General features: G+C 42.5%; 1 protein-coding gene across 2 annotated transcripts in view; it reads left to right on the top strand.

Moving 5' to 3' along the window:
- The window catches only part of RARB (retinoic acid receptor beta), a 625,020-nt gene that overhangs the window by 474,150 nt on the left and 138,996 nt on the right, over nucleotides 1-11,874 (top strand). Inside the window, exon 1 of one of the 2 annotated variants that reach the window (XM_084902995.1) lies at nucleotides 11,767-11,854. The exons of the other annotated variant lie outside the window; for it this stretch is intronic. The gene's annotated coding sequence lies outside the window, so the exon portion shown is untranslated. Of the gene's footprint in view, nucleotides 1-11,766; nucleotides 11,855-11,874 lie in introns of those variants that run through there. 2 annotated transcript variants of the gene reach the window in all.

The following is an 11,874-nucleotide window of genomic DNA, read 5'->3' on the forward strand; positions in this document are numbered from 1 at the left end:
TGTAATCTTGTCTACCTGTCCATCTCAAGTCACCATCTTCAGGCAACCACTGATTAGCTATCTGCTATGATATATTAAGTCGCCTAGAATTTCCTTATATAAATGGAACCATACTTTAAATAATATTTTGTATCTGTCTTCTTTCACTCAACATAATTATTAGGAGATTCATCTCAGTCATAGCACATATTAGTTCATTTCTTTGTATTGCCAAGAGTTGTCCATTCTATGTTTATCAATCCTCCTGTTGATGGATAGTTGGATTGTTTCCAGGTTTGGGCTATTACAAATAAATTTGCTGTGAGCATTCATGTCATTCACTAAATACATACTTTAATTTTTCTTGAATAAATAACTAGGAGTGGGATGGCTGGGTCATTTGGTAGGTGCATGTTTAACTTTTTAAGAAATTTCCCAACTTTGCTGAAAATGTTTGAATGGCTTTAGACTAGTAGTAGTAGTGTGTCAGAGTTTCAGTTCTTCCACATCCACAGAGACACTTGGTATGGTGGCCTTTTTAATCATAGTGATTCCAGTAGGTGTGTAGCGGGATCTCCTTGTGGTTTTAATTCACCTTTCCCTAATAACTATTGATGTTGAACATCTTTTCATATGTTTGTTTGCCATTGTATTTTGTCTTTGGTGGCATTTCTGGTCAAATAATTTGCCCACAAGAGGTGAAGGTAGGATGCTTGAGTTATTATTATTAAATTTTGAAATTTCTTTACGTATTGTGGATAGAAATTTCTTTTCAAATGTATACTTCTTCCCTTAGTGTGTTGTTTGTGTTCTCGTTCTTTTAGCAGGGTTGTTTTTTTTTTTTTTTTTAAGAAAATGCATTTTAATTGTGATGAAATCCAAATCATTCATTTGTTTTATTATATGTCATACTTTGGTGTCACATCTAAGAAACCTGTGCCCAACCCAAGGTCATGAGATTGTCTCCTATTTCACTTCTAAAAAATTGATAGCTTTTTGTTTTAATTTTAGGGCCATGATCCATGTTGAGTTAATTTCTCTATATGGTGTGAGCTGTGAGTCATTTGTTTATTTGTTTGCTGCAATGGGTATCCAGTTGTCCCAATGCTATTTTTTGAAATGACTGCCCGTTCTCTTGGTCTGCATGACTTCCTCATCACTGAACTAAAAGTAGAAAGCTTATGCCATACATTTCATTTTTTAAATGACGTCTTTTAATAATTAGTCCTAATTTTATTTTACTTATGGTGAGGCCATTCTAATTGACTTGAAACAATACATTGTAATTTCTGCCAATTTTAAATTTCTACCTAGTTGTACATGGCTCTATTAATCACTGTCTTCCAAGAATGCTATTTATTTAACAAATATTTATTGAAGGATTACTCTGTGTCATGTACTGTTTTTTATTGGGGCCATCACAGTGAAACTGGCTGCCCTCAAGGGGATAACTTTCTATTATCAAAGACATACAATAAAAAATAAATGTGTGCCAGGTAGTAATAATGACTATAAATCTTAAACCGTAGGACCAAGAAACAGTAATGATCATGACCTAGAGTCCTGTTTTAAATAGGACCATTAGTGTCTCAATTAAGGCAATCTATTCATAAAGAAACAGATTTAATAACTCATGTTACTATCTAAGAAGAGTATTCTATGTAGAGTAAAAGCAATCTCAAAGACGGTGAAGGAGTGTATTTGACATATCTTGAAAAAACTGAGAAGTTTAGATCTTGAAGAAACCTTCCATATTACCCAGTTTGAGGATAGCTGGTCAATTTCATCTTCAAAGCCAATTCAAACAGATTGGTAGTGAATGTCTACCGAGTAAGGAGTCAGCACTTTTTTTTTTTTTTTTTTTTTTTTTTTTTTTTTTTTTTTAAGAAAGGTCCAGATCAAAGATATTTTCAGCTTTGTGGGACATACCATTTCTGTTTCCATCACTTAAGTCTGTCGGTTGAAAGCAGTCATGGACAATACGTAAACAAATAAATAATAGCAGGTGCTCTTCTCCGATAAAGCTGTTTTACAACGACAGGTGGTGGGCTGGTTTTGGCCTTGGAATCTGCCAACTTCTGGGCTCATCTGTTGCTGGGCAGCCTTACCCAGATCTTTTAGAAGGTGCACATTAGGAATTCTGGCGTGGGCTCCAATGCGGCGCCCCAGCCATGTATTTGCCACCATGTGTTACAACAGCCTCCTCATGTTACTGACCAGACCAGACAAGTTCTCACAAGCTGTTAGTGTGCAGATAGACCTCTGGCCTCCCAACTCAGTGTTGGTACACCAGCCTGCCCTTTCCCCTCCAGATTGGCCACAAATTACATGTACGACAAAAATAGAGCTTTGGGGGCAGCCTCCCTCTTCAAGGGCAGCCCACACGGCTAGAACCAGTAGAAGCCTGGATGGCAGCCTGTCCTAGGAAGCTCCTGGTAACATTCAGAGTTGGAAGTGAGGGCTTCTTCAGAGTTTTGACACATTCTGTCTACACCACACAGAGGAGCTATGTCATTTTTCTTTGAATCTAAAAACATGGGGGTGGAGGAGTAGATATCAGCTGTGTTCTCTGCCACTGACCAGTCCTCCCAAAAGAAAGGGAAGGAGGCCTTGGCCCAACTAGGGAAACAGAGCAGGTCTTTAACCTGTAGACCTCACGGGGGTTGGGCATTTGCCTGAGGAATATTAATATCAACTTTTTTTTTCTTATTTTATTTTTTTTTAAATAATTTTATTGCCTTCAGATAGGAAGGGAGGAGAGAGAGGTAGAAACATCAATGATGAAAGAGAGTCACTGATTGGCTGCCTCCTGCACGCCCCCTACTGCGGATCCAGCCTGCAACCCAGGTATGTGCTCTTGAGCAGAATTGAACCCAGGACCCTTCAGTCTACAGGCCAACACTATCTCCTAAGCCAAGAGCCAAGCCTGCTAGGGTGCAACTCATTTTTCTTAACACCGATTCCTCTAGGACTGTGTCTTGGCATTCACTAAGTGGAGAGTCTGACCCTTTAGTGTGCAGAGTAAGTACCCAAGGATCTTGATTAACATGCAGATTACTTTCACCAACCCTGGAAATTTTCTTCTGTAGTTCTGGATGGGAAGCCCTGGAATTGCAGTGCTTTGGGAATGATTTCAGTGATATTGTATTTTATCATTGCATTTGACTTAGAGAGGGAGATGTTTCATAGTTCTATTATTTCACTTTCTTGCCCTCCCATGCTTATATGTTCCCTTAAATTTTGGAACTGTTGCTTCTGAAAAACGTTTACTACTCTCTTTGGAACCACCTCTAACTCAAAACAAAAAAGCAAACAATGACAAAAGGCCAAAACTCATTTTGCAAGCCACCCTGGTACCCTCTCAAACAGAAGTTGTCAAAGCCCTTGATTCAGGTAGATACTGTATTGAGAGGGTGGCTTTATACCCTGCTGTTTAAGAGGAGAGAGAAAATGATATTTTTCAGCAAAAATATTTGTTGTATTTATATTGTGTGTGTGTGTGTGTGTGTGTGTGTGTGTGTCCCAATAGAAATTTCACAGAGATTTCTATCTGGCTTTTTGTTACCTTCACACTTCCCATTCAGTCCCATTGATCTCTTTTATCTGCCTTTTTCTCTGTCAGACACCAGGGTGAATTTAAACTCCATTCCCTCTCCAATGGCTCCTCTGATGTATTTGTGAATTTTACATCCCTTTTGCTAGTAGAATCTGATGGAAATTCTTTTAGGGCCTTCAGCTTTCCCTCAGAGTCAGAAACTTTTGTGTTGCTAATAGAACTCAGCTTCATTAACATTTCAAATCCTGGGATGCTCTTGGAGATCCCTGTTAGATCTGAGGGGTGCCCTGGCCACAACCTGATTATCAAACTTGTTTAACTGAAATCTCCAGTGGTCAGTGACTTTGACCTTATTTCTGCTAGTACCTCTCACCAGGAAATCCTATTCAAGGATTCTAGAGAAAGACAGGTGCATAATCTGAAAAGCTTTACTTTTGTGCCTGTCCATACTCTACAGATTGCCTCGCAAAAGGCCATGCTCTCTCTATCACTATTGGTGGGTAGATCATAGGTAGAAGATGGGTCCAGAGCATGGATATATGGATAGACAGATGAGTAAATGGGTAGGTGGACAAGTGAGTGGGTGGATAACTAGAAGGTAGATAGGTAAATGGATGAAGGGTGAATGATATGGATAACAGGTAGATGAATAAGTAGGAAGATTTGATGGATGGATGAATGGATGGAAAAAAAGATAAGATAAAGTAGACATGGATAAGATAACACAAGTCTTCCATTTTGTACAATACCTTTGCCATTTTATTAGCCAAAATTGGTCTTATGTTCCTGAGACTAAATACCGCTTTTACAGAAATACCATAGGAGCAGCAGGGTAGGGCTTGTCAAATTGTTCATTGCCATTATGACTCAATGTCGGCTCTGTAAAATAAAAAACCATCCTCCTTCATCTACACACACACACACACACACACACACACACACAAGCACGCATGCACACAAGCACGTTTTAATGCAGTGGCATATAACCAGGCACGTACAGCAAAATCTCTTAGGGACCTTGCCCTAATTGCATGTATCCAGATCCCATAGCCTAAAAGGTGCATCCTAGTGGAAAATGACTGCCCTCCTAGGAGAGTCCCTGTACCTGGTGGCACTAGCTTTTGAGGAGTAGTTGAGATATGTGTTCCTGACTTCATTTTCTCCTTGCAGACATTCCACTAACATTTTAAAATCACTTCTATCTCAGGAAATGACCTACATACTTTTAACTTGCGTTACCTCATTTAATCTTTCCTATGGTCTTTTAACATAGGTACCATTACTATTTCCATTTTGCTGGTGAGAGAATTAAGAGGTGAAATTACTTGGCGAGGTTCACACTAGTAGAGGGGAGGCTGGGATTCAAGCACAGTCAGTTGATGTCCAGGCTCCATGGTCCCACCTTACTGCCTCTCTCATCACTAAGCTGACCTTTGAGAGTACCCTGATCTAACACAACTTCCTGCTAGGATGAAATGTCCTGTATCTGTGCCGTTAGCATGGCAGCCATGCGTGGGCTTCAAGCACTTGAAATGCAGCTAGTGTGACTGAGAAACTAAGTTTTTAATTGTATTGAATTTTAATTAATTTAAACAGCAGTTTAAGAGCCAACTTATAGCCTCTGTTCATACATAGGATCTTCAAAAGATGAAGGGTTGAACTAGGAATTAAGTTAGGCATCTCAGGTATAGACATTACTTTTTATTAATAATATTAACATGAAATAATTGCAAAGCACTCTTAGAATCCTTTGTGCTTCTTTCCATCCTTGAACAAGTCTCGCTGTTCTTCTAAGCTCTCTGCCAACGGGGCGGGCACATCTAATCTTAGCTCACTGGAAGATGTACTGAGACGAGACATGAAAACAATTCAGACAGAATGTAGCATGGCGGTGCCGTTGGCATTTATTCTGAGGAATCATTGTTCAATTTTCTATCTCTCAAATACTGCCATCGTATATGGAGGGGAGAGGAGTGTTGATGGACATAATGGACTTTACCAGTAAAGGAAGATTTGGTGGGCAAAAGGAAGTACAGGGGATCCGTGTGAAGGCAGAAATGTAATCTCATGCCCCTTCTTACAGGAGGAAGTAAGAGAGTGAAGTAAGAAATTGGGAAATTATGAGCCAAAACAGGAGGAGAGGTGATTCTGGAAGAAGGGATAGAATAAAAGAACCATATTATACTCATGTGGTACACAAGTGAAAGCTGGGTAAAGATTTTAAAGGAGAAGGAAAATTAAAGTGTAAGCAAAACCCAGTGTATAGGGGTAGCTTTCATAGGGATAGAAACAAAGCAATGTAGAATTTGGTGAAATGTTGGTTTAGAATAGAGGTGGACAAACTTCTGCTCCAGTTCACCGCTAATTCTCATAAGGTTTTCTTGAACACATCCATGCCCATTCATTCATGGTCTATGGCTACTTTATCCTACAACCTGCAGAGCTGAGCAATTATAGCAGAAACTCTATCACCTACAAAGGCTAACATTTCCTGTGGCACTATATACAGAATGGTTACTGACCCATGTTTTAGAACAAAAGGGGAATATATATTGGCACAACCATCTGGAATATAATTTTATGTAGCTATCAGATTTTAAAATGCACATCATCTTTGACTTGGCAATACTGCTCCTAGAATTTTATCCAGCAGATGTTTTAGTACACATATCCACAGGACTTCTTAGAACATTCGAAAACTGGAAACAACCTAAACATCCAGTAGCTGGATACTGATTAAATGAATTAGAGCACATTAATGTAAAGAGGCGCTATTTAGCTTACAAAATAGATATCTATGTACTCATTCCTTAAATGAGAAAGTTCTGTTTGTTATGAAAAGATGTTCAGGAGATATTGTTAAATTAAAACACTTTGCAGAATAACATATATTATTTTATTATGTTTGTGTTAAAAGCAACAAAGAATATCCCTCAGAAGATATACAGATATATGCCCAGAACCTATGACAGTGCTGGCACATAGAAGGTACTCAACATTTGATGAGTGAGTAACATAGAGGATATATATATCTCCTCACTTTATATCTTTCAGACTAAACTCTCTGAGTTTTTATGAAAGGTACTAGAGGCTCAGTGCACGAAATTCATGCACAAGTAGGGTCCCTAGGCCTGGCTGGCAATCAGAGCCGATGAGGGCCTTCCAGCTGCTGACTGGGGCCTTCATTCATTCCATGCCGCCCCCTGGTAGTCAGCGCACGTCATAGCAACCGTCAAACTCCCAGTCAGTTGAACTCCCAAGGGGACAATTTGCATATTAGCCTTTTATTATATAGGATTCCTTAAAAAAAAAAAAAAATCTAAATTAAAAGGGGGAAAGTAAATAAGAGGAAATAGTCAAAGATAAGTCTCCCCCAAACTGATCATTGAGATGGTGCCCCCAGCAGTGGCCATCAGCTGAGAACTAGTTGGGAGCTTATTACTCAGTACCTAGGCCCTCAGGAGGGAATATATTTAAGTCTCAAGTTGGATCGACAGAAACTGTTGGTCTTTAATAGGCGTCTTCATGAGTCACATGCAGCAAAAGCCAGAGGTGCTAAAGAAAATAACTCAGAACTGTGTAAAGAGAGAAGTGTGCCCTTGTCCTGGGGCAGTGGTGGGCAAACTCATTAGTCAACAGAGCCAAGTATCAACAGTACAACGATTGAAATTTGAGAGCCACATTTTTTAAACTTAAACTTCCTCTAATGCCACTTCTTCAACATAGATTCTCCCAGGCCGTGGTATTTTGTGGCAGAGCCACACTCCAGGGGCCAAAGAGCAGCATGTGGCTTGCGAGCCACAGTTTGCCGACCAGGGTCCTGGGGGCACGGTGTTTTTTAAGTAGCAGGGAGGAAACTGGACAAAGCAGGAAGCTGGAGAGAAAGAAGCCCAGGGAAGGAAGGACACAGTGGCCAACACTCGAGGTGGAGAGAAGAGTTTGAGGAAAAATAGATGCTTCTTGGGGTCCTAAGAGGACCCCGTCTGCAGTGACGCACACAGCCAGCCACCTTGCAAGGCCACGTTTGGTGCTTCTGGTATGAGATCCACGGACATCAACAGTCCTGGTGCATTAGCAGGTGTTCCAATAGAAGGGCCTGAAGCAGTGTCCGACGGCGATGAGTGCCAGAACTCCTCCCAGCCGCTCTGCCTGGCCGTGTGGGGCCTGGGAACCGCCTCAGCGCCTGGCTTGTACGGGCAACACATCTCTCTCTGCCTTGGCTCCCCTGCGAAACACACACATCACTCAGTGCTCACCATTTGTTCTCCTGGCAGCATTGTGGCGAGAGAGGTTTATAGGAGATTAGCAGCAAAAAAATAAATAAATACTTAAAAAAACACACACATGAAAGAGACAGGTGTGTCTTTTTTCAAACAATCCGCGGCCACCTCCCTCCGCTCCCCCCTTCCCTGTACGCCTGCACTTTGCATGACTTGTGCCCGGGGTGGATGTGCCTGCGCCTGCAAGAACTGCTTCATGGAGACATCACACACAAAGCCCTCCACCGGCTTTGCACACGGCTGGCTGCAAGGCTGTCGCATCGAGATGCCTGCATTTTCTTCGCAAAACTCTCCAGTCCCAACATGTTTGCGAAGCGTGATTCATGGTGTTTCTCTCTGGATTGTCCAGTGGGTAATTGCTGTGCGAGAACCAGGGAAACAGATGTAGACCCTGAACCCTAGCGATAAATTTTTGTTTTATGATTATGGGTTTCAAATGTGCTGTGTCACCCTGACAAATACACGGTTACTCTGAAGCACAATGGCTTTCAGCCTCAAACTTTTGCTTTTCTGTGTGGGGTTGGAAGTGTGTGTTTGTCAGGGTTTCTTTGTATCGTGGGTCAAACACAAAGGAAATGCAATAACGTCATTTTGTTGGTGTGATTTCGTTGTGATGTTGATGAAATGTCTCAGGAACGTAACTCTTATTCCTATCACTTAGCCAATGGGAAAATTGGTTTTGTTAAACATTGTTTTACTTAGAAAAGATTTTTTACAATAAGACTGAGGGCTTACTGTACAGGAAGTGACATATATCCAGATCTTATTTTATGCTGTACCAGGAGGATATCTGGGAGGGGTTTTGTCTAACTGATTAATGTTTAAAAGAGGTATCAATAATTAACGAGGCCATTTGTCTTCTACCTAGTCATTCATCTTTTTAGTACGCGGGTATGTATTTAAAGAATTGTGGTTTATTTGTGTGTCTTTCCTTGACTTTACTTAAGTTGAGAATTTGGAGTAGGAATCAAGTTTCCAAGAAGGGTAAGAATTAGATTTACTGATGAAGAAATGATAAAGGAACATGCGGCTAAATTGTGGGGCTGCTTTATAAATGAATACTTGGGTTAAATAATAGTTCTCATAATTGCGTTCAGCATAATTAATTCATGATGAGAAAAGATTAACCGACTAAAGACGGTGGCAGTAGAAGACACCCATAGTAGTCTGTTCACCAGGATTTAAACGCTGATCGCTCATTTCAAGGCCCAAGTGTATTTCTCTACACTTAAGACGACTTTAAGGCAATTATAAATTTTAAATATTCTTGTGAGAGAGAGAGAGAGAGAGAGAGAGAGAGAGAGAGAGAGAGAGAGAGAGAACAACCAAATCTCCCAGCCCCTGCTCTGAGCATACTTTGTTACATGGCATTGAGGGAAGAAATTTGGGAGCAGGTATACCCTCTCGAGATGAGACAGATCCTCTAGCTTAAGAAATGGGGATGATCAGAATTCAGGGGACACTAACCCATCTTCATTTCCCCCGGGACCAGTGCCCCCTAGCCTTCGGCAGGATGTTGTGGGGGGAAGTGCAGGGGCCTCTCCTGGGAGCAGATACCTGTACACACACCTGGCAGCGCTGCCCGATCTCACCCCTTAGTTCCTTCTTGCTGTCCTTTAAATAGAGATGCGCCCTCCTCTCTCCCCCAAAAAACTGTTCCCCCATGTCCAGGAGCTGGTCTAAAAGGAGCCCAGTTTCCAAGGAACTCTGAGGGCCTTCCATAAACATCTGGAGCCATAAGTCTCAAGGACCCCATAGAAATCGCCCCATAATAACGGTGCTTTGTGATTCTTTACAACTATCTTAACAACAGGGTGTTAAAGGTTTTGTCAAGTCCTCCCGTGCTCCTTGCTCAAAATGTGTGTTTTCTTGGTAATGAAAGGGTTTCTTATAATACAGCTCTGTTACAACATGAGAATGATATAAAACTAGAGAGAAATAGAGAGAGAGAGGAACTAAGTACATAGATTCGGCAAAATCTCGCGCTTTTATCACCCTGGACTTTTCAATAGCAAGATCTGAGCTTGCTGGGCTGAAAATTGTTTTAATGTGCCTTCATAAAAGGACCTTGGACTTGGGAAGTGTGTGCGATGCATACTTTTCATGTTACACCACAAGTGCCACTTAGCAACTCCGCTAGACGGTATTGGGGGGGAGGGGGTGCCCCCTGACAGGCTTTGTGAAAGCATGGATGCCAATGCACACTCCAGCACTGCCCACAGAAAGGGGAGCAGCAATCCCCCCTGCAAGGGCCAGGCAGGCTGTCCCCTCACCCACCCTGCTTTGCGGGAGAATCATGAGTAAATATGGGAGAGGCAGGGGAAGAGGTAGGGTGTCTTCATTCCTCCCAGACTTTCCTTCCTTTGAAGTACAGGTGCACCCTTTGAGCAAGTTTTGCAGAATGACTGCAGGGTGGGTTGGCTGTCCGTCAAAGCTCACCGTCAGCCAGTTTATTTGTAAATATCACACCTGTCCCTCTCCATGTTTTCAGACTTGTTTAAAAAGCTTCTCCCTCCTCTCAGTAGGGTCAGTGGAGGAGGTTACAGAAATCATTCTTTTTCTCTTAAAACTGTTCTAAATAAATAGCCAGATTGGGGAGGAGCTCATATTGGTGAAAATTGGCCCTTGCAAATACAAAACCCTCTCACTTAACCAGTTTTCAAATATGTGTTTAATTTTTTTTTTGGGGGGGGGGGTGATTGTGTGATGAGAGAGGCTGCCGAAATATGCTATCGGGGTGCAAGGCTGTGGGAACAGCATAGTAATTTCTGCATTAGACAGGGATTCCGGGGAGCTGGGTTTTAGTTGTGACTCTAAGCTGTATTACCTTAGGCAGGTCTGAGCTCCTCTGGGCTTTTCTTTCCCTAGTTGTAAAATAAGAGAGGCCCTGGTTGGTTGGCTCAGTTGGTTGAAGTGTTATCCAGATACACCAAGGTTGCGGGATCCATCCCCGGGCAGGGCGTATACAAGAAGCGGCCACTGAATGCATACATAAGTGCAACAACAAATCATAGTTTTTCCTTTCTCCCTCTAAAATATCAATAAATATATATTTAAAAAAAAAATAAAAATAAGAGGAAGAATCACAGCTAATATTTCTTCCAGGATATGTCCTAAGTGTCCTACAAGCACTGTTTCTTTTTGTCCTCACAGCAACCCACCAAGGTGGGTAGTAGCATATTCCCATTTTACAGATGAGAAAACTGAGGCCCGGTGTTTAAATTCATGTCCCAGATCACACAGCTGGTAAGTGATGAAACTGGGTTGAACTTGGGCATCTGGTTCAGTTTTACTCCCACATCCATGCTCTTGGGCACTCTGTATTTTTTGCTCAGGGCAGGACCTAAAGTCCCCTACATCCCTGGCTGTGTGTGTGTGTGTGTGTGTGTGTGTGTGTGTGTGTGTGTTTGGGACAGGAGTAACTAAGTCTTGACTACTCCCTACGCTGAAAAGTAACTGAATCCAGAAAGCCAGCTCTTTTACTCCAAAGCAAACGCAATGCCAGGGCTTGCGAGAGGCGACAAGGAGAAAAACATTATGAAATGGAAAGTTTCTCCTCTCCAGGCTTCCCCGAGGGGTAGCCGTTCCTTCTTCTGCAGCTTGGGGCTTGCCTGCGCTTTTTCGGGGAGTGGAAAAACACATAAGTTACAAGGAACTTCACCGACAGAGAGGCGCACGGAGGAATGCACGGGCTGGGCTGGGGGGCCAGAGGGTGGGCGGGAGGCGAGGAGGAGGTGAGGGGGGGAACGGGGCGCTTGCGAGCTCAGCGGCTGCAAAGAAAAAAGGCGAAAAGGGGGGGGAGAGAGAAGTTGGCGCTCAGCGGGAGCCCGGAGCAGCGCCCGGGCTCCTCCCCGGGCTCGTTTTAAAAGCACTTTCTTGCATTGTTTTTTAAGGTGAGAAATGGGGAAGAAAGAGCCGGCTAGCATGCTCGCTCGCTGCCTGGCTCTGGGCTGTCTGCGTGTGCAGGGCTGCTGGGAGTGTCTGAGCTCTGTGAGAATCCTGGGAGTTGGTGATGTCAGACTCGTTGGGTCATTTGAAGGTTAGCAGCCCGGGAAGGGT

Source organism: Pipistrellus hanaki, assembly GCF_964339955.1.
Source record: "Pipistrellus hanaki genome assembly, chromosome: 13".
Lineage (NCBI taxonomy): Eukaryota > Metazoa > Chordata > Mammalia > Chiroptera > Vespertilionidae > Pipistrellus > Pipistrellus hanaki.